The 21,104-nt window shown below is 44.5% G+C and overlaps 1 protein-coding gene across 4 annotated transcripts in view; it reads right to left on the bottom strand.

Moving 5' to 3' along the window:
• The window catches only part of LOC105704060 (elongation of very long chain fatty acids protein AAEL008004), a 41,843-nt gene extending 22,120 nt beyond the window's left edge, over positions 1-19,723 (bottom strand). For 3 of the 4 annotated variants that reach the window (XM_012432943.2, XM_012432942.2, XM_012432940.2), the window contains exon 1: positions 1,864-2,191. The gene's annotated coding sequence lies outside the window, so the exon portion shown is untranslated. Of the gene's footprint in view, positions 1-1,863; positions 2,192-19,700 lie in introns of those variants that run through there. The other variant, XM_012432941.2, reaches the window with a different exon arrangement.
• Between the last annotated feature and the right edge of the window lie 1,381 nt (positions 19,724-21,104).

The following is a 21,104-nucleotide window of genomic DNA, read 5'->3' as shown; positions in this document are numbered from 1 at the left end:
CGATTTGAAGGCGGTTTCACTTCACCTTAACGACCATTGACGAATCCGTATTCCACAAAGAACGATCGTTGCTGGCCAAATTGCGGCCCGGTGGAAATTTTCCGTAGAAAATTCCTCGGCATGCAATTGCACAGCGTTGTTACGCGCTACTCATTAAGCGAATTACACGGTCGACGAGTGTACACGAAGAGACAAGAGGACGCCTCCCTAGAAAATTTCCTGAGACTACATTTAGACGAGGAGCTCGAGACAATACCGTTCTAAATACGAGAGACGTTAAATAAGAAATAAAAGCCAATTACAAATAATAGTAAACGTTACAAGGCATGACATTTAATCCGAAACGGTGAATTATTAACAGTTGAGAAATTTTCCGGCTAAATCGGCGAGAGGAGTTTGCGAATTGAATATTGAGGTTTCTGTAAACCGGAGAAGAGAAAGAGAGACGAGTACCGGCGGCGATTACGTCGGCGAGTTACCTCGACGATTATGCTTACAAATTACGTCGGGAGGAGCTTCGCGTTCCTGGATTCGAGAGGCGCCTAATTGACCATTAACGGCGCGCCATTAGACTTATTGAAAAGGTCCACCCAGACAATAGGTAGAAAAGTAAGTGAAGATAAAACCCAGATAGGAAATATATCCTGACTTCCCCTTTCAAGTCCCTTAAATCATCCGGAAGACGTTCCAGTTTCCCGACACAACCAGCGCGTCCGATAAATGGAATTTCCTGGCACATTTCTTCTCGTCCCACTTGTCGCACCCCATGGCCCCCCGCAAACAGGGCAGAACGACCCTCTATCCCGCAAAGCCAGGGAAAACAAACCTAAATCAACTAAAAGGTTTGCTATCTCATTCCAGGATAACACGGGAACAGTGGCTGATTACTCGGCGGCTCTGATGATTTTCCAACCGGCGTGGAGAATCGTCTTCGTGACTGGGAAAGGCCTAAATCTCGAAACGATTTTCGCGGATTAGCCGAGTAACGCTTTCCGGCTGGAGTTGCGTGCAAATCGCGACTTTGATTTGCGAGGGGATAAAAAAAAAAAGGACCCGGACCGTTCGACGACCGAGAAACGTCACCTGTCGACCACCTTGTGTCCTTAATCCGGTAATTCTTATCATTTTCGAAGCCACGGACATACTTTTGACCGTAAAAAAAATCCTCGGAACAGGAAAATTGGATTGCAAAACTGACATGAAAAAAATGCAAGAAAAAAAAATACGGCAAATGAAAACGGGAATTAAAAAAATTAAACTCTGTTTATCAAGGCATATATGAAGGTTTATCAAGGAGTGTATACAGAAATATACAGACTATAACAGAATTCGTGGCCACATTTTATACACCGCCATCCTCGTCGAAAGTGGGGTCAAAAAGTCCCGTACAATTTTTTTTTTTATACAGTGCATAATTGACCCATAATAATTGATTAAAAAATAAAGCACCAAAACCGATCTGGATAAAAAAAATCACGCAGGAGACAAAGCGCAGTTCTGATTAATTATTCACCCTCGGCGCGTTGACTCGTCGCGCTCAGTGCGACACCTGCCGCAGGCAGGTCAGCGCGGCTGATTCCGCACTATAGGATATACCCCATTTTTTAATAAATTGCTCCAGACAAACCATACACCGTAGAAAAACATTCTCCAGGACTTTTCGACTTCATTCTAAACAAGGATAGTAACGTATTAACAGTGGCTACGAATTTCGTTACATTTCATTACGTTTCATTAAATCTCGTTGAATCTCCTTAAACTTCCATAAATCTCCTTGGATTCCGTTACATCTATTTAAATATCGTTACACCCTGTCCACACTCGTAACACGGGTTAACGACCACTGCCCTAGTTCGTACTCACCTACGTAATCCGGCGGCGTAAAAAAACCCGAACACACACGGTCCCAGCCGAGGGATGCGTTGAGGTCTCGCGAGTGCGCGCGCGCGACTGAGTCGGCGCGTCGTCGGCGTCCCGTCTGCACCCGCCGGCTCTTCCGTCGACAGTGAAGGGCGAGAGCCACCCGGTCCGTCGGCGCGCCGCGCGACGAGTAGCGTTGACGTTGACTGCGGCGGGAGCGTAGCGCGTGCCGCGCGCGTCCGAGCGAGGGGATTGGCTGACTGACGGCGGCGGCGGCGGCAACGACGGCGTGCCGTTGACTCTTTGACGGGCGCGGACTGGCTGCCAGCGGCCAGGGAGCATTGCTTTTAACCGGGCCGCCATGTCGCCGCCACCACCTCCCGCCGAGGCGGTCTTCCTCGCGTCCGCCCGTAATTCACGTGCTCCCTGATCGACGCGTACTCCTCGCGTGACGTCACGGCCCGACCCTTGGCCCGCGGTTCGACGCGAAAAAAACTACCAGCTCGGGAAAATCCTCTCGAGTAGGTGCGAATGTAGGCAGAGTACTCGCAGATAGTACCGTACATACGCGCAGGTGCCCCAGACCGGTCGCGGCAACGCAGACGGCCGGCTCGCGCCACGCCCGCGACGGCAAACCTCGATAATACACCCGGGAAAAAAGTAATACATGGCAGGCAATAAAATGTTTCCTTAAATAGTATCGAAGAAATATTTTCCTTCCCTTCACCTCAACTCGAGGAATTATTCAATTGAAATGAACTCATGTGAATCGTCGTGATTACGAAGAAATGTAGCGTCCTATTAATTCAGGGTTATGGTAAAATCCTGGAATTAATTAAATATCACACTTCGAAAATTCCTGGAATTAATTAAATATCACACTTCGATACTGTTCAATGAAATATCGCTTTATATATATATAAGTTTTTATCCTCAGTGTGGTAATGGTTTTCGTCACTATGACTAGTTACTCTTATGGGTTATTCATAGCGATCATTCTTTTCGTCACGTACGATAAAAGTGCACTTCTTGTGTCGGAATATGAGAGAATATGCCGGGATATTAGACATTTTGACGACCTTCCGTAACCCTCGTGGCAAAGGTAGTGTAGACAATCGGCTCACTCCACGCCCGCGACAGAAAACCTCAATTGTATGGATATCGTAAAGTTACGTCGATTTCCGTTAATTTCTACCCTAATGCATGATTTCTTGCATATGATGTTTTTCAAAGGAGGAAGCGACTAATAGAAACGTTTCTCATCGTTAATAAGTATTGCCAATGATAGTCGTAATTTTTTTGCATTAAATGCGGCAAGTGCGCACGTCTTTGTATCGGAATAAATGAAAAATATTCCGAGATATCGTTACCGGGAATTTAGACGAGCTACCGTAACCCTCGCGGTGGATATTGGTTTCATACTTTCGAAAGGCATATTTACCTCGCTATCTGATTTTATTTTCCAGGTGCAGAAACGAACGTGAGCTCGTTTCGACCCGTGTATGGCGATCGGGTGTTCGAATCCCCGGAAACGCGGGAAATCCACGGCGTGCGGTCGCGCCGGGAGTATAGCCGCGGCGCTGGAGTGACTGACGCGCCGGAGCAGCCGCGACGTCGGTCAGGGAGATTCCTGCCGCTCTGGGAGAGAATGCATGCGTTTTCCCATTTCAGGATTTGTTCCATGGGGAGATAAATAATCGTGACGTATGTTCAAAGGGGTGAAAAAACTCGCCGAACCAGGGCTAATCCTTGGACATGCACTCGCGTGGAGGTGCACTGTAATAAAAAAAAAATATATAAAGGCCACTCGGACATGTTTTCGTTTCGTTTAGCCCCGCAAGTGATTGTTGGGAATGGAAATATGTTGTAAAACCTTAAAATAAACGCTGTTCGGCATATGAACCACATCGATCCCACTGTCCACTTTGATCGGTATAACTTTTATCGATGTACCTTTCTGATTTCAATTTAAATATCAATAATTAACCGAGAGAATAGCCATATTTCATATTAACACGTAAGAATGATATAAATAGTAGTTTGTTTGGAAAAAAATAAAAATAAAAGACATGGCTCACTTTTTTTACCTACGCTTTCATATCTTAACGTGCGAATTTACACTACCGTGACTTAAGAAGAACTCAGGAAAATCGCGTACAAGTGAATAAAACGCGTTAAAAGGACGCCTGGAATGTAGGTTGTGGAAAAAGAGATCCAGGTAGATCATTTATTAATTATGGAATTGAAAAACCAGTCCGTATTACGTGCGTCCGACGCACATTCCGTGACGTTAATCGGGGGACCTATCACGCACCCCCAAAAAATCCCCTGCGAGGAAATATAGTTTCGTCTTTCTCATTTGCACAAGTCTTTTATTTTCCTGTTCTGGCCTCTTTTTGTAGGAAAGTGGACGACTGACGTCGTAAAGAGGAATTCCTAAGGCCGTGCTATCCTCCCGGAACGGGGGACCAGCCTAAAGCGTCGATCTGACGGACGTCATTAAGCCGGCCCACCTGTTTATCAAGTATGCTCTAATAATTCTGTGAGTTTCCATATTTCCCCAGGAAGGCATTAATTAGGTGAATCCCCCAAAATCCTCGGTTAGATCATCCAAGATTTCCTAATAATTATTTAATCACTCTACACTAGGAGAACGAATTACGGAATATTTTCGTTTCCTCGCTTCCTTTTCCCATTCTCCCGCATTAATTCCGTTTTCTCCCCGCCATATGCATTTCTTCGATTATACTCCAAATTTTGCAGTGCTCTTCACCCGTTCCCATGCCTTGCGTTCGTACACTGCTAAAAATGCCCATGAAAAAGTTCCAACTCAAATTTCCAACATTTTTAATTAAGAAGTATTGAAAAGTCCAAAATTGCCGTAAATATCGACACCTCGGTGAAAATCAAGTTTCGACGTACCGAATTTCGATGTCGGTTCGGAAGTCGTGGTACCGAGGTTCGGTACTTTTTGTCATAGTTGCCGGCATTTCAAACATCCCTATGCTGAGATCCAGGGTATCTGCGGCGCCTCTTTCTTTCCTGCTCCTTGGACACGGTTTTTTCATACTCGTTTTATTCCCGATTTATAGTGGCTAGGGGAAACCGGTCTTCTGCGCAGGATGTCGTCCTGCTCCGGAGGACTTCCAGGGCGCGAAGGTACAGGACTCGGTGTCGATGGACTCGCGAACGAGGAAGACACTCCAGAGAGGAACCATCCTCGTCCTCCTTTCTGGAAGGACTCAAATATTCCGGCGGCGCTCGATGTTTCTCGCAATTCCTTCGGCACTCGGTTGTGCATTGTAACGCCGAGAAAAAGTGGGAAAATAAGATCGCAGGAGGAAGAAAAAAAAAAAAAGGCTGCGGCGTCTGTTCGAGGGAACTTACTGCCAGCCGGCCGCAATTTGCTCTTTCCCGGCCCCGAAGAAGCGGCTGCAGACGGTGCATTGTACGGCGAAGGTCGCAGGATCTGCTTAAAAAATTATCCTCGACGAGCGCATCCTTCTCCGCGCCTTTTCCTCTCCTTCTGCAGAACGGCCCGATCCGGGATTCCAGTCGGAATTAATTCTCCGCGATAAATCCGATAGCTGATTAGTGACCGAACGGTCTGATTTGCATGCTAGTTGGGTTCGCTCCCTCAAGGAAACTCGGGCCCATTGCGGATGGATTCTGCAATTCATTATCGCGGTCGTCGTTAAAGGTGGCCTCGATGATTATGGGGCTCATCTGATTAGGCATTAAATAGTTAAGATCGAAATGATTCCATCCACCAGGAATAATTTGGAACTCTGAAATGACGTCTTGCACCGTGGTAGAATTTCGCCTTCGATTAATTTGTCGCTTCCTTTTCCCGATTGTTAATTCCACACAAAATTAAAATTCAACTGCGAGGTTAAAGCGCCGATTTGTTATGCATAGGAAAAGTTGTGAAGCTCATTTGATTGGACATTAAATCGTCCACGTAACAAAGTAATTCACGCAGGATCGCGCCGTCATTGTCGCAACGATTTTCATCTTACTTATAAGTAATTGAGAAAATGCATATTGCACATACTGTTTCTAATCAAAAGTTGCATTTTCGATAAAAAAAAAACTCGCTTCTTCCGTATCTTGATCTCATGTTTGTAATTTGTTTGAAAAAAACTTTTAACGTATCCAAATGAATTCCATAATCAAGATGATTTGACGTCTCAAAGGAAATAAAGTCATGTCATAAATGACTACCGTGATGAGGTCAATCGGGACCAGCACCTATAAAAAAATATATCCAGACCACGGCCCACTCTACAAGTTGCTTCTTAATGGCCTTCAAGAATACTTATCAGTTATCGCCTCGATTCTAAAGCTGAAACTAATTTGTAGAAAAAAAAATTCTTAACATAAATATCTCAAAATTGTCCTGATTGACCTCGTTTGACAGTACTGATGCTAAAAAAAAAATAGTCTTATTTCTTGAAATTCAAATTCTTGACTTATAGCTTGAAAAAAGTAATCTTATTGTCCGAGTTCTCTTGACTGAATGGCTTCAAAGACGTAGTCTTATTTTCTGAAATTCGAGATGTCACGATATCAAGGCCTCGCAAAAATAGTCTTACTTGGCGGAATTCGAGTTGTCAAGTCATTGTTTACTCGAAAAATCATCCAGAGAAAGAAATCATTCCACGGGCCGGAGTTTTGGGGGAACCCATCGCGTAACGAATAAATTAGGGAGATTTAAATGCGACGTAAGGCGTATCGAAAAGTGAAAATATTCCAAATCCGATGACGAATCATCTCGGTAGCCCGCGATCCGTAACGGGAGACGGCCAATGTATATGTCATTGCCATTGGCAGAAAAACACGAGTATGTGCTCCGAGCTCGCATTTTTCCATCGGTGCGTGATAAACAATCGTTTCCGTGACGCAACGCGCATTAATTAGGAACTACCGTATCGATCGATCAGACGCTTTAAAAATTCGAGGACGGGTCAACGCGTCATTAAGTCTCCCCTTCTGAAAAAATTCTTTCTTCATTTTCCGCGTAGCTTCCATCCGTGCGACATAAATCATCAAGTATCCTCCCGAGTACAATACTTCTTCCCTCCCGTAATTAAACATTATTGCCATAAAATGACAAACAGCTAGAAAATATTCTCCCGTGTTACCATCATGAGTATGAAAATTAATTCTAGTGGGTAATCGCAGGAGAAAAGAAAAAAAATTCGCTCAGTATCGAGTTGCGATATCTTTCCGCTTTTTTGTTCTCGCATTCGACATAAAGAAATACATACATTTATGGATGTGTAAATAAAGTACCGAGACAGAAGTTTTCTCGGGGTGAATAATGCTTAAGATTATTTATTATCCCCTCGATTACCAAATGGTAATACTCAACCCTCGTCTGCCACTTACACGATGTTACATCAACGATGCACCGTATACGAGTCGACAAAGTGGCAATGAAAAATAAGAGAAATAAAGGAAAAAGTTAAACAGTTTGCAGGAACTATCCACAGTTAATCCTCTGAAACTCTCTCCTCGGTACCAGTCCCGCAAAAAACACGGCAATTTCCAGCTGATAATCTCGGGCTCCTTAACGAGAGCAATTTTTCTCCCCTCATATGCTTCCTAGGTGATTAAAAAAAAAAAGGATTAAACTCGTGGCCGCTTTCACGGGCACTTTTCCTTGTTTTCCCAGGTGACGATTCCACCCCCCTGGAATGATAAGACATATCCCCCCTTGAATGAAAAACAAAATAAAATTAATATAATCAATACTGTATTACGAGCTCTTTTCCTCGTTTTCTGGTGTTACCACCCTCTTTAATAAGGAAGGAAATATGTAAATAAAATTAATATCATTCACGCGAGGCCATTTTCCTCGTTTTGCCAAGCGACGATTCCACCCCTCTAGGATGATAAGAAAGTTCCCATGGACTTTGGCGGTAGACATTGCACGTCAATCGTAAGTGGCAAGAACTTCTTATGCATGCGACCTACTGACACTGACCAAGACACCTTCATGGAATCGGACAGAAACAATGAGCTGCTAACCAGGAAGGTTGTTCATTTGCTCATTTTTCCCATGACACTTACAAATAAATTGAATCGTGCCCTCAAACCCGCACTTGGGACTGAATACAGCAGAATCCTGTATAATGATCTGTCATTAATGACAGCACGTGCCAATGACGGCTATCCAAGCCAAACAAGCTCCAACTGCGGTGCATCGGCTTGTTGCATGACGCACGAGGATGCACCGCTCGTAAACGGGATGTCAACCAGGCGACATGTAACAATTCGGTAATATAAACAGTGTCATGGCCGGTCGAAATCAGGCAAGTCTGAAATTCCTTCTAAAAAGTCTCTAACAATTCCTAAGTAATTTTTAAACAATATTTCCCTCACCCTTACACCACCTTCGCGGGGGACGACATCAATTTTCATCGCAGAAAAATGTTTCCAAAATTATGGGAACATCTAAATGTGTTCTGCTAGCTACATTGTAAAATATACTGGCTACATTGTAAAAAATCATTCTGGATTTCGTGCGATTTGAGTACACAAAGTTGTATTAACATTAGAAACAAGCTTGGGCAGTGTTTGTGAACGTTGTCCCGACGTTTTCTAAAATTTTCAAATTTTTCAACCAGATTGTAAAATTAATAAGTGTGTATATTAAGTACTACTACGGGTGTATTATAAATTTAGGGTGCCGCGTCGAATTTTTCCTGAGATTTGTTATCGCATCGAAATAAGGAATAATCGAGTAAATTGACATTTTTATCAATGTAGGTACGTACGAGTCTCTGGCTAGGGAACAATGATCACAAGATAAATGGAAATAAGTTTCGCAGTAATATGTAGAGTCCTTTCGTCCCCAGAGCACGTATGTCGACTACTCGAGCCGAAACGGAAGTGGACTTAGGGGCCATACGTCGATCGTACCTGTCGACGAGAGACAAGGTCGAAGGACTCCAACTTCCGTGATAACGAATACACGTATACGTCATGATTGCCGACAAAATCTCGTTTCGATGACTCCGCGTCTGGACTCGGGCTGAATTTCGAATAATCGAAGAAAATACTTAAAATTCGAGGCCCTCGCCGCCTCCTCCGAAGAGGTGACTCCCACCTGCGGTAGATCTTCCCGCTCGAGCCTAATAATCGCTTAAAAATCAAGGATCTGACCGAAGGGGTCGAATTAAAAATGGGAATGACTAGACAACCAGGGATAGACGAGTAGGAGCTAAACCAATGGCTATTGAACCTTGGTCGGCGAGGATTATTCGCGGATGCCCACCGACAATGGCAGCCTGATTTGCATAATGACAGGGTCTGACCCAAGAAATGATAAAGCGATCGGGGCAGACGTCGACGTGTCCCGAGACCTGCCTCTTGATTATTCAAATGCATTTCTTCCTTCCCCCAATTTTTTTCCCGATTTCTTTTTTCACCCCGTCCCTTCACTACGCACCGACGAAACCGAGCTGCGCACTTCGACGGTGCCCTTGAACCTCCAACAGGTATTTTATTAATCGCATAAATAACCTGTTCCGTTATGGCCACGCAGTCGAAGGAGTTTTCCTCCTTAAAAGAGATTAAAAAAAACCGGTGGCAGGATGAACATTGCCAAGGTGCGCCCCTCCTTCGAGTTCGGTACGGTGGGACGGTGAGAAATGTCGCGGATGAATGGAGTTTATTAGTGGAGAATTTTTATGGGAGAATTTCTCAGGGGCACTTTCGGCAGGTCAGGTGACGCAGGTGATACGCCGAGATCGGCACCTGCGGAGGCTTTGACCTACGCACGGTTTATGCTAATTATCGATTTTTTAATTATTCATGGGCTCGCCTTAAAGGGACCGCGCGGGTCGGGAGAGGAAACGAGGTTTGCGACATTTCCTTAAATACGGATTTGACGACGGAGTTTCTTTCCGCAGGGCGGAACCGATTAATATTCATAAAGGTCTTTAAAGGGACGGCGGAAGAGAGGAAGGATTATTATTCAACGTTTCCTTAGTCAAGATCCCTCGTAATTTGAGATGATCTTGGACAAGGCAATCGAAGGACGAGGAGAGCCGAAAGCGGAAAATTGGTTCGTGCGATCGTCCTTCGAGGTTCCGATGCGATCGATGAACATCTATCGATACTGCCGATCCGTAAAGAAGCGAGGATCGAATTTCCTGGCCGTAGTCTTGCTCGTGACCGAAGGACGTTCGCTGGTTAACTCCTGTTCCTCCACTTTTTCTCTTTAACGGGTAAACGAAATTCGCGACGATCAACTGTCCAAGGATACCAAAAGGATCATCGGTCGGCCATGAGAGAATATCGAACCCCTCCTAAGTCTAAGGATGGACCAGTCGTGGTCATTTTTTAAAGCTTCGACGTGATGGATACGTATATAATATTATTGGCAAAAAGCTTCTGGCAAAGGTATGGAAGGATTTCCAAGGATGAGCTAGGAGTTGCCAGGGGAATTTTTAAGGGGTCAGTTTTTGGAAAGTGAAGAGGTTAAATCTCTCGGGTGGAGTTACGGTCGAGATAGAAGGCCATCCCCTGTCCCTTTATTTTTGGACTTCCAGGCAAATGAAATTAGTAACGACCGGTCGTTCGAGGATACTAAAAGGATCGTCGGTCGGCCATGAAAATAAGAACAAACTTCTCGGGTTCAAGGATGGACCTTCAAGGAAGTCGCGGTCATTTTTCGAAGCTCCGACGCGATAACCACGGGACTACTCCGTAATTTGACAAAATGTGTTTGGTTACTCTGCCGAAGGATTTTCAAGGACCTGCCGATGAAGCCTGAAGAGGCTAAACTTTTTAGATGGAATTATGGTACAAATCGAAGTTTGACCAATGATTACCCTTTATTCCTCGATTTTTCTACGTCAACATATAAACGAAATTCCCGAGGATCCACCGTCCAAGGATATCGAAATGATCATGAATGAAGAAAGGTTGTTATTAAAAGATTCGACGTGGTGGATTTAATAATCCCGCAAAAAGCTTCCGATAAGAGTATGGGGGGAGATTTCCGAGCAATGGTCAATCTGCTAGGATTTACCAGAAGAAGCTGGAGAAGCCAAACGTCCCGCGTGGAGTCACGGTCAAGATCGAAGGCCGGCCAATGGTCAGCCTCCTTCGCTATATATAATATCCTCCCAGTCCAGTTCGTGGAATAAACTCGCCACAATCGCTCGGTAATCGACTTAGCCCGGGGCGAGTGTTGGCCAGGTATACCTTCACGGGAAGGAAAATTCCTTTTTGCGTCATAACCACGGGATTTTTTGTCAACTTCCTGCCGAGCCTAACCGTGGACACCGGGTTGACTCTGCCCGGGTCGAACAGTTCGCGAGTCCACGAGGTGCACTCATTTGATGGACATTTGGGTTGCCCCCCAAAAAATGGGAATTTTTCGTATAGATCAAACTTGACCTGCGTCGATGCACCTGTTCGACATTTTCCTTTCGGCTCGAGGACGGTCGAACTCATCGATCAAATATTATTCGCCGCGGTTACCTCGAAGAGAGTTACACACACCGGAAGTTTATTATTCCGGGTCTTGAGTAATATTTAAATTTGGCTAAATAAAACTTTCCATAACGACTTTCCAAGCTACTCGTCCGGCCGATGCTTACGATCGAAAAACCTGTTGGCGAGACTCGGCTCGCCTTGAGGTCCGACACCTAAGGATTCTGAATTCGGCATTAAAAACCAATTAATATTTACAAGCTTCCTGCGGTCGTCAGTACAATGTTCACTTCCCGGCAAACACGACTAATCCGTTGATGTAATCTCGCGTGCGAAAATGAGCAACAGCTCGAATATCGAAGAAAAAAAGGTACTGGACATATTTGCGCAATTATTAAGCACGATTATCAAGTATGGTTATTACCTGTTATATTGCTACTAATGAACACTTTTTTCAATGTCTGTGGTTAGTCGCGTGCAATGGCTGGAAAAAATCTCCCACGTTCTAAAATATTTCTACGCGGTCATTACAAAGGTAAATTGCAGTTTGCAAAAACGAGACTATAAGTGCTCCCCGCCTCCCCCTTTAGAATTACGCGAGAAAATGTTAGCTTCCCGTAAAAAAAAAATCGAATTAATTAGCCGATCTACTCTCGCGAGTAAAGAGAAAAAATATCCCGAGAATGACAAACGTGAAAGACGCTGATATACCTTCGCGTGGTGTTACGATCTACACCCACGCAGATAAACATTTTCGTTATTCCTCGAAATTTTTCTACAGTTCGTCCATAATAGAGGGAGATTGCAATTAGGCAAAATGAGGCGAAAAGACAAAGCTCTCCGACTTTTCAATTTTTTTTTCACAACGATCAATGGAAGTCAAAATGATGCGGAAATTCGTCTCGACGGGGAGATTTTTGCAGCTCTGCACTGAGCAATTGCACGCATTTCTTCGGAATTTCAGTTTTGAGAAAATTCTATGAATTAACAAAACATTTCTAGAAAGTAGAAAATTCTAAAGAAATATTTCTTTGGTTCGATGAATTTTTTTTTTTTCTCGGTGTAGGGCCCAGAAGGGGAAGTCGCAATCGGGGGTGCGAAGTCCCAATCGGGACTCGGTCAATTCGCATTGTATGATCTAAACAGGTGCGGGACGAGGAGCTTTCTCGCGATTAGCACCGATTACCGGTATGACCGATGAAGCCTGGCCTTGGCCTACTGTACCACCCACAACGAGGTGACACGACACAACACACGTCGTCGTCGAGGCGCACGCAAAGCCAATCGCTCAGATTGCACAACCTGCCGATTTTGTTGTTGCCGTTGTGCCCAAGCGATGGGCACCAGAAGAGACTTTTATCAGAGAGGGCCATTTTTAGTAATCGTTAAAAACAGCGACTCTTTACTACAAGCAGAATTCATAACTTTTGGTACATTTAGAAATGGCAATTTTTCCAGTCATTCCAGTGAAAATATCGGAATGGAAATTTTTCTATATCTTCCCACAGAGGAGCACGAATGTCTTTGATTCAAGGAATGATTTCTTTCTTTAGATACAGATTAGGGGAAGTGCAAGTAGGATACAATGCGCGTATTAATTTATGCAAAGATATGATGGACTAGTGATCTCTTGATGAATGATATGTTGCTATGTAAATCCAATTTTATTTTTAATCGGTTTATAAATGTCCCTCTGGAGGGTGTACTCACTCGCCAAGCCGTGTATCATTATGTAACGTTAGTGTACGCCACTCGCGGTTGAGACGAGGATTATTTATGTAAGCTATCTGTAGCAATTGATTACCTTAACAGTGGTGAATAATTCATAGAGTGGGTACGGGTGGAGGTTTAAGGGTTTACAAGAGCTTTGGACCCGTGACAAGTATGTCTGTATCTAGACACGAAGACAAGGTACGTATGCGGAGTAATGAGTTCATCAGGGGCAGGTGTGTTTCGAGGTAAAGGATGTATGTACACATGTATTTGTACATGTGAACCTCTTTGTACACTTGCGCTATCCTATTAACCCTTGTCTTTCGGTAGATCCTCCCAAACCGCAAGGTATTTTAGATAAGTGAACCCACATTGCTCGAGAAATAATTCCTAAGTACCTCGTAACGAGTAGAAGTACTTTCCAATTCCTCCCAAAAGGACACTTTTCTTTCCGGAGGGGACAGACATTTTTGCGAGTGAAATTTCTGGCTCCCAGAAAATTTCTCCGGATTCTTTGTCCTTCCTTCGAAGTATGCTTGTTTCCTCCTATGGCAATATTTTCACTTTAATTTGGACACCATTTTAAAAATGTCCCAATAAGTTACAATTCTTGCCCAATTCTTATTTTCCTCATTTCCTGCGAAGAAGAATACACGGTCAATTTATATATTTCTTTCATATCTACCAAAGTCAACCCGTCGATTTTTCCTTTCCTTATCTCTATTTTCGTTAATTTATTTTGTTAACTTAAGTAATAATTAACAGACCCAAATGAACTCAGATAAATTGTCGTAATTCCCAAGAAACGTTGTACCCAACTCATTCGAGCTTATTCGAGTTTCTTTTTTTTTTTTGTTAATTTCCGACGAAGAATAGTTTTGATGGCCAATTTTTATTTTCTCTCGTTCCTGGCGAAGACTTTTGGATGGTCATTTTTATTTTCCCTCTTGCGAAGAAATTGATAGTTTCTAGTTGTTCAGCATTCCTGACCTCCTCAGGGTGCAGCAGGATGTCATTTCTCCCTTTTCCTCTTATTGTCCTTTTTCTCGCCCTTGTTTACGAGGCATCCTTTTCTCCCCCTTGTTTACGAGGCATCCATTTCTCCGCATACTGGAGGACTGGGCAACTTGGGATTCCACGTAGTTTGCGAACAAAAGCTCGAGTTCTCGAGCTCTAAAAATCCTCGGAGTCTATCGAAGGTCTCGGTATGGAGAAATGTTCGCACCAACGCGCGATCGGCATACCGAGAAGGCTCCCATGTTAACACACGTCCACCATACCCTACGTACACGGAAGCACCATCAAAGTACACTGCAAAGAGGAAGTGCGGCACTAAACAAATCGCCTCGGTGCCCAATTACGTCTCGGTAATCGGAGGGATAAAAACTCGTCGGCCCGAGAATTATCATCTCGGAACAATCGAAGCATTCAAGACCGCCACGCTTTTTTTCACACGGCAGAGGAAGTTAACGAGCATAAATGGCGAAAGGAGCTCGTTATGAGAGCGATTACGTTACACCGAACGGCGTGACATGAATTGATAAAGGGAAACAAGGGATTAAGTAATTTCCCCGATTTGTCGTATCCCACCGACCCGGGTGGGGCGCGTGCTGGACTCTCCTCCACACCGTTAAAAAAAAATATTTCAGCTCCACAACACTTTTCTTGAAAGTTTCGTACAGATATTACGTATCATTAGTACAACGTATTCTCAAATAAAATGTATAACATACGCTATAAATTCGGCAGATAAATTTACCACGTACGGCAATATCCCCGCGCGATTCCACGCAATTATATCCAAGACGTGATATTACAATCTTAATTAGGAAATTATAGTAAATGTGTGCCGATTCAATATCGGGACGTCAAATTGATAATTTTCACGGCCGCTTTATGTAGCAAGTGTGTGTGCATTTTATGAATATCTTTAACAGTGCATATTTACGAGGCGAAGAGGTCGCGAGGTCGTCGGTCGAGCATTTCAGAAGTTCGGGATCGGAGTTCAAAGGGCGTTTCTTAGTCGATGTGCGCGACATTGAATCGACATTTATGCATTTATTCCGAGCGACCGACGGGGGAAGTTCACCTCACAACTAGTACGTGAATTGTTAACGTAACGACGCGACGCGCGTGTTTCTTTTGCAATGATTACCTGTCCATCCGGGGGGAAACAATTCACCGTGTCCGACAGAAGTCGGGAACTCTGTCAATCACCTGCATTTGTAATAAACCAGCAACAAATAATTTCGCTCCGATAAAAGAAAAAAAAAAATAATGGAGTCAAAGGGTAGCGATCCCTCCTCCGGCTGGTCGCGTTCTCGGGGCGCTTTTTATGCAGGACGACATTCCGGAAAATCCAGATATTTTAATTAATGGCCGAGCGATACAATTGTTCAATTAACACTAAATGACGTTGGCTAGTCGATTATCTGCCCTCAAGAAAATGCGGGATAAATAAACGGTTCTTAATGGAGAACTTATAATAATAAGGACAAGTAGACTAACAAGATGCTCCAGACTTCTTCCCGAAGAACCAGACAATTACGCCGGTATAACGAACGCGTTAGCCTTGTTACCGTGTTTACTTCCTTTACGATTTCTGATCTTAGGTTAATAATAAAGGCGGGGTGGGATATTTCAGGAATAAATGCGAAGACAACCGAAAAAGTTGCAACGGTTAACGAGATTCTCCTTCTCTCTCGCGCGAATGATATCCAACGATTGGCAGAGTCCAATGGGTGATTTGTAATTTAGAGGTGCGCTCGATTTATCATAACCAAATGTTAATTCCCTTCGATAAGACCGGAAGTGATTTTTTTCCTTCGAAGGTTGGAGATGCACGCGAGGTTCCTGCTCGACCTCGGATATTCGCCAGCCAAATCGCGATGTAAATTCCGGACATTTTAATCGGCGCCTCCATTGCTTCCTGCATTCTTATCGAGCGCATCTTTTTGTCGGTAATACTCGGTTTGCATGCCGACAGGTTTCGGGTTTATCCGAGGGGTATTCGCCTTCGATTTCTTATGATTAATAACAACGTGATTATTGAGTTACGTTCGGCCTTAAAATTCTGACAATTTATCGGTGATTTCCAACAATTTCCAATCATTTCCAGTGATTTCTGCTTGCAACTTCCAGCTGATTCCCACGTGATTTCAAGTATTAAAATCCATGATTTTTTCTGAGTGCCCCTCTATTTTATTAAGTCGAGGCGAGGAGTGATTTTTATCACGGCGTTTTCAAAACACTTGGAAGATCTTGATCCTCGAGATGGATCATGATGCAGATTATGGTGCGGAAAGAGGTTGCTAAATAATTCTTCGGAATTTCCAACGAGAGGGTAACGCTTCCGGGATGCAAGATCTTCGGGATAATTTTTTGAGATGTTGGGGTCACGCACTTTGGCACCTTGTCTTTTCGCCTCATCTCAAAAAGTGCGAAGTGCTCGGCATTGTCCTTGGCATTTATTGGCCTCACTTCATGTGCATGCTAGAGCCGATGGGTTTTTTATTCGAATGCTTTTTACTTGGAGCCATAATGTTAAGTATGGGCCGCTGGAAAGAGGCGTTTCGATGACAAATCCGTAATCCGGAAAAGAGGTCCAAAGTACGACGTCGTCTTTGAAAATCCTGAGATTAGAGGGTCCGATGAAAATTCTGAGTTAACGGAGCGTGATAAAGGGAAAAGTCCTTAACAAAAGTTGTCCTCCACACCGTTGCGGGAAACTTTTGCAGGAACGAGTTTTTCACTTAACGAGCCGTTTAATCAGGAGATTGCGTTTTGAAGGACGGGAAGTAAGAAAATTCCGGCGCGGCCTTCCCGCTTAATGCGCCCGTAATGGTGGAGAGGAGTATACGAGTCGCAGTTTATAGTTTCCAACTGAGAATGGTTTTTGTTCCGAGTCAACATGTCAGGGAAAGAGCACCTTAAAAGGTTTTTAATAGGATCGCAAAATATAGACTCTAATAAAAAGGTGAAGTCGAAGGTCCGAGCGGTAGCAGTCACGACCGCATCTTGGGCACGAACCGCGATTCATGCCGATATTCTGCCTCAACGACGCTTTGTATGGAGAAAAGTTTCGAACGAAAACCCTTTATCGTACATCGGCGGGGAACTTTCATAGAAGCCTTTTTTCTGTTACTCGCTCCGTCAAGGAGCTGCACCTTGAATAACAAAGCTAGCGCTGGAAAAACCCGCACGCCCAGTATTAACTTGACTCGGAAATACAAGTAAATCGCGGCTGACAAAGCAAAACAAGTCGACAACCGCGCTTTTGACCTCACCTCGAATATTCAAGTCCAAATGAACATTCGCCGGTGTCATATTTGAATTTCATAGCGATCGCGCATAATACGCGACCGCGTTACGCGGGGAAATTAACATTGCTTATTCGCCACTCGAGTTATCCCGTCATAAGAGTTGGAAAAGCAAAACGATTTATCATTGAAATAAAAAATATATACAGGCACGTATATAAAATGATAAATTCCCCACCTAGCTCTTAAGCTACACGAAGGATTACCTATTTTTTACAGTCAAGGATCGTTGTCCATACGCATGCCACTATTCCTGTAATTGGCACCAGTCATTTTTCTCCCCCTTGTACTTTCACTGGCATTGGTTTCACAATTATCGCGGACGTTTTACTATGTACGTATGATCGGCCTCACGGCGATGTTTATTGATGGCTCATCCCGAGGAGACTGACTTCGTTTACGGGGCGCGCAGGATCGGCAACTAAAAGGAAAAAAAAAGAGAGAGAGAGAAAAAAAGAAGAAAAGAAGAAAGAAAACTGTTTCTTGCGTCCTGACGTTTACGAATCGTCGTTGAATTTACGCGAGGTTAGCGGTATTTACGTTAACGGCGATCTCGCATCAATGAGAGGTACAAGCTAGGCTCTTCCTCTCTTGGCCCGAATACGCAAACGCGATGGTATAACAGCTTCTCTCCAGTATGTTGACGTAATTACATAAAAGCCAAGTACTCGTGTACTCGATGGCACAGAAATGCAATTTATCCCAACGGAGGATAAAAAAAAAATAGAGGACAATAGAGTGAGCATATTTCAATATATTCCATCGAAACTGTCCTTCCGCGTTATTTACATGCCCCGGGTTCGGTAACGTACAATTTTTAAGGGGGTATACCTTATTGCAAAAATCGTTAAAAGAGGAGCCATTTTGGTCAGAAGATTAATGCCGGCGTTGCATCCGCGGCGAGTAAACTCGCATCTTCCATCTCCTCTTGGCTCGAATACGCGAACACGTTGGTATAATTGCTTCCCTCCAGTCTGTGACCTAGATAATAGGTGAAGTTATTTTGCGCCGAATGCACTGGCAAAGCCGATGCACCGGATCAGAAAAAATGCGACCGTCCAGTTTTTGCATAACGTAAAGGCCGAGTTCGGAATGCCCGTTCGAAACTCGAATTTCTGTCGATGTTTCCGTTTCGATCTAATCACATAATCGCATCGCAGGGAACCTGCAATACCGCGAAAGTGTCCATTTCGAAAGAGAAAATACCTCGCCCGGTAATTGAGTAAGTGGACCTGGGTAAGAGAAAATAAAGTGATAAAGAGTTACGGTAATAGTGGAACATTTCATTACCAGTAATAACGGTATTAAGTGGATCTGCGAAATAAAGTACTTAGCTAAGAAAGAATACGACGAATTTCCTCCCAACCTCGAGATAGCCGCCAAAGTCGATAAAGTTGAGTTCTGCAAAGCGAGCTGCGCGCGCAGCGCCAAGCAGGGCTGCCATTGGCCGCGCCAACTGGCGCCATTTTTCAAACCTCCTCAGCCTGCCTCCGTTTCGGTTTACGAGAGCTTTCGACATTGACAGTCGTTTCTACCTCGCATTTCGATAATGATTTACAATACGTTCCCAGAAAATTAACCGCCTGCAATGAGCCTTTCTAATAACACCAGCCGATTGGCCAACCGCACGTTCACATACAAATAAACAGGGAATTTCAAATTCCAACCTTCACTCCGCTTCCCTCGCTTGTCTGAGTTTCTGACATCTATCTATTGCATGTACACGGAAACGAACGCACCTTCTCACTCAGGCGAAATTTCTCGAAGTTTCGTAAAAAGGGTACGATGTCACGTGCACGGTTTATAAAACATCAGGTGACCGTTGAGTATCAGAGTCTAGGTCGGCCACCCGATACTAGGAACGTTCTGGCATAGGTTACGCAAGACCCGATAGATGGCGAAGTAAGCGCGCGCCGGCGAGCAGGGTCGCCAATCATTATTCAAGTATTTGTACGATTATTTCAGTCCGGTATACTATGCTTTTATAAAATAACAGTACGCGAATTATACTATTACTTCAGTAGGGAATGTAGCTATGGACGACATTGTTATTATCGACGGATATTTTTCTTTACATTCTTGATTTTATACGTAAAGGCGTTTACGCTCTGTTAAAATAGGGAACGGAATTAAGCCGTTTAGCTTTTAATTCCAGTTCATTTTCGGTATTAGAGTTGATTTATTAAGTATTATATCATTTTCGTGATTATACCAGATTGTACTATTTTGATCCGACTGTACTAGAATAAACAGAACTGAAGTTGGCAACACTGCCGGCGAGCGACCGGCTCCCTGGCCTAGAATGGCCGGGTGTTTTCGCGGGACAGGGAGGATCAGCTGATCGCTAGTTAGACTTACCGTAACGAGAGAAATACGAGCTCCAGGAGGCCGGCGAATGCGACGGCGTTCACCTGTTGCTCGGGGCAGACGAGTTGCGACGCGTCGGGTCGAGGAAGCGCGGCTCGCCGGTCCGGAAATCGTTCTCGAAGCCAAGGTCGACGAGGTTCGCGAAGGGCGACTCGACCGTTCTCGCGACACGGACTTGGAATTCCGCAGGGGGGTTCGGTTAAAAATACACGAGGCGGCGGTGCGGGCGCCTTTACCGAGCACGTGAGTCGGCGAGGGCGCCGGAGAACCTGAACCGGCTTCCGCTCGTCGCCTCTTCCTTTACCACCGGATGCGCCAGTTAGACTCGTCGCCATGCACGAGGTCCCGTCGCGATCAGGGATGCGCGCCCCGGGTGTCGTGCTCGCGTTTTCTCGCGCTTTCTAGGTCCTCGAGTCGCGCCGCCTTGCGCGGCCGTCGTGGCCATTACTCGCGGCGAGCGCTCCTTCTTCGTCCCTCCAATGGGAGCATCCGTATGGCTGTCTCGCTCGCTCTCGTTGCGTAACACATGCGTCAGGTGCCGGCTCGAATTTCTCCTCGCGGGGCGAGGACGCGTGGCGCCGCCGAATCCAAGATGGCGGCGCGCGAACCTGCCTCGCTATGGCTCCATAGTACTGACGATTAAAATAAAAACCTATGGATTGTAATCTCTTATGGAAGATGATAATTAAAAGAATTGGTATCTTAGTTTGTACTCGGCCTGTACTTCGTAATTAGAGAGAGGATTTGTTTGCAATGTGTAGGTAGCAGGTGCAAGATCTCCAGGTTCCATTGGAATGTTTGTCTTCATTCCGATAGACCCGAGTATTCCGTCTTGGTGGATGGTGACATTTTGCGTATACGTCGGAATTAATTATCAATATTTAGAGAAGACTGGTTATGTATCTAATTGAGGGGTTTTGTCGAAATAGGAAGTATAGGTACGTTCAAACGTGGCAGACAACTTCGAGTAGTTTCGGAACGTTTCGAGGACTGGATCCAAGATGGCGGCCTAGGCGCGCGCACCTTCTATTCAAACAGGTCGGCGACATTCCGCCAATCTTATGCGGTGCACATATCAACCAGGTTTACGTGAGATACATGAAATTTTTCCTTCGTCTAAAAATAAATTTGAGGTGAAAGGATCACCCAGAAGCGCACGCTATAAATGATATTATTCACTCCCAGGTGGAGCCCCGTCAACGAGCGAGATTAATCTACTTCTCCAATAAGAGAATGCGTCGGCGATTGGTATTGACAAAAAATCACGAGTGCAAGCACGCTCGTGCTCTTTCGCTCTCGTCTGCACATGCAGACGATGATACTCCCGTTTATTACTGATAACGACAACGTGCATGCTTGGCCTTGCGATGCAGAAGTGGTACGTGGACACCATCC

Source organism: Orussus abietinus, unplaced genomic scaffold (assembly GCF_000612105.2).
Source record: "Orussus abietinus isolate OABI.00-Male unplaced genomic scaffold, Oabi_2.0 scaffold11, whole genome shotgun sequence".
NCBI classification, from domain to species: domain Eukaryota; kingdom Metazoa; phylum Arthropoda; class Insecta; order Hymenoptera; family Orussidae; genus Orussus; species Orussus abietinus.
The sequence above is the reverse complement of the archived record's forward strand: the minus strand, read 5'-3'. Positions and strand labels throughout refer to the sequence as shown.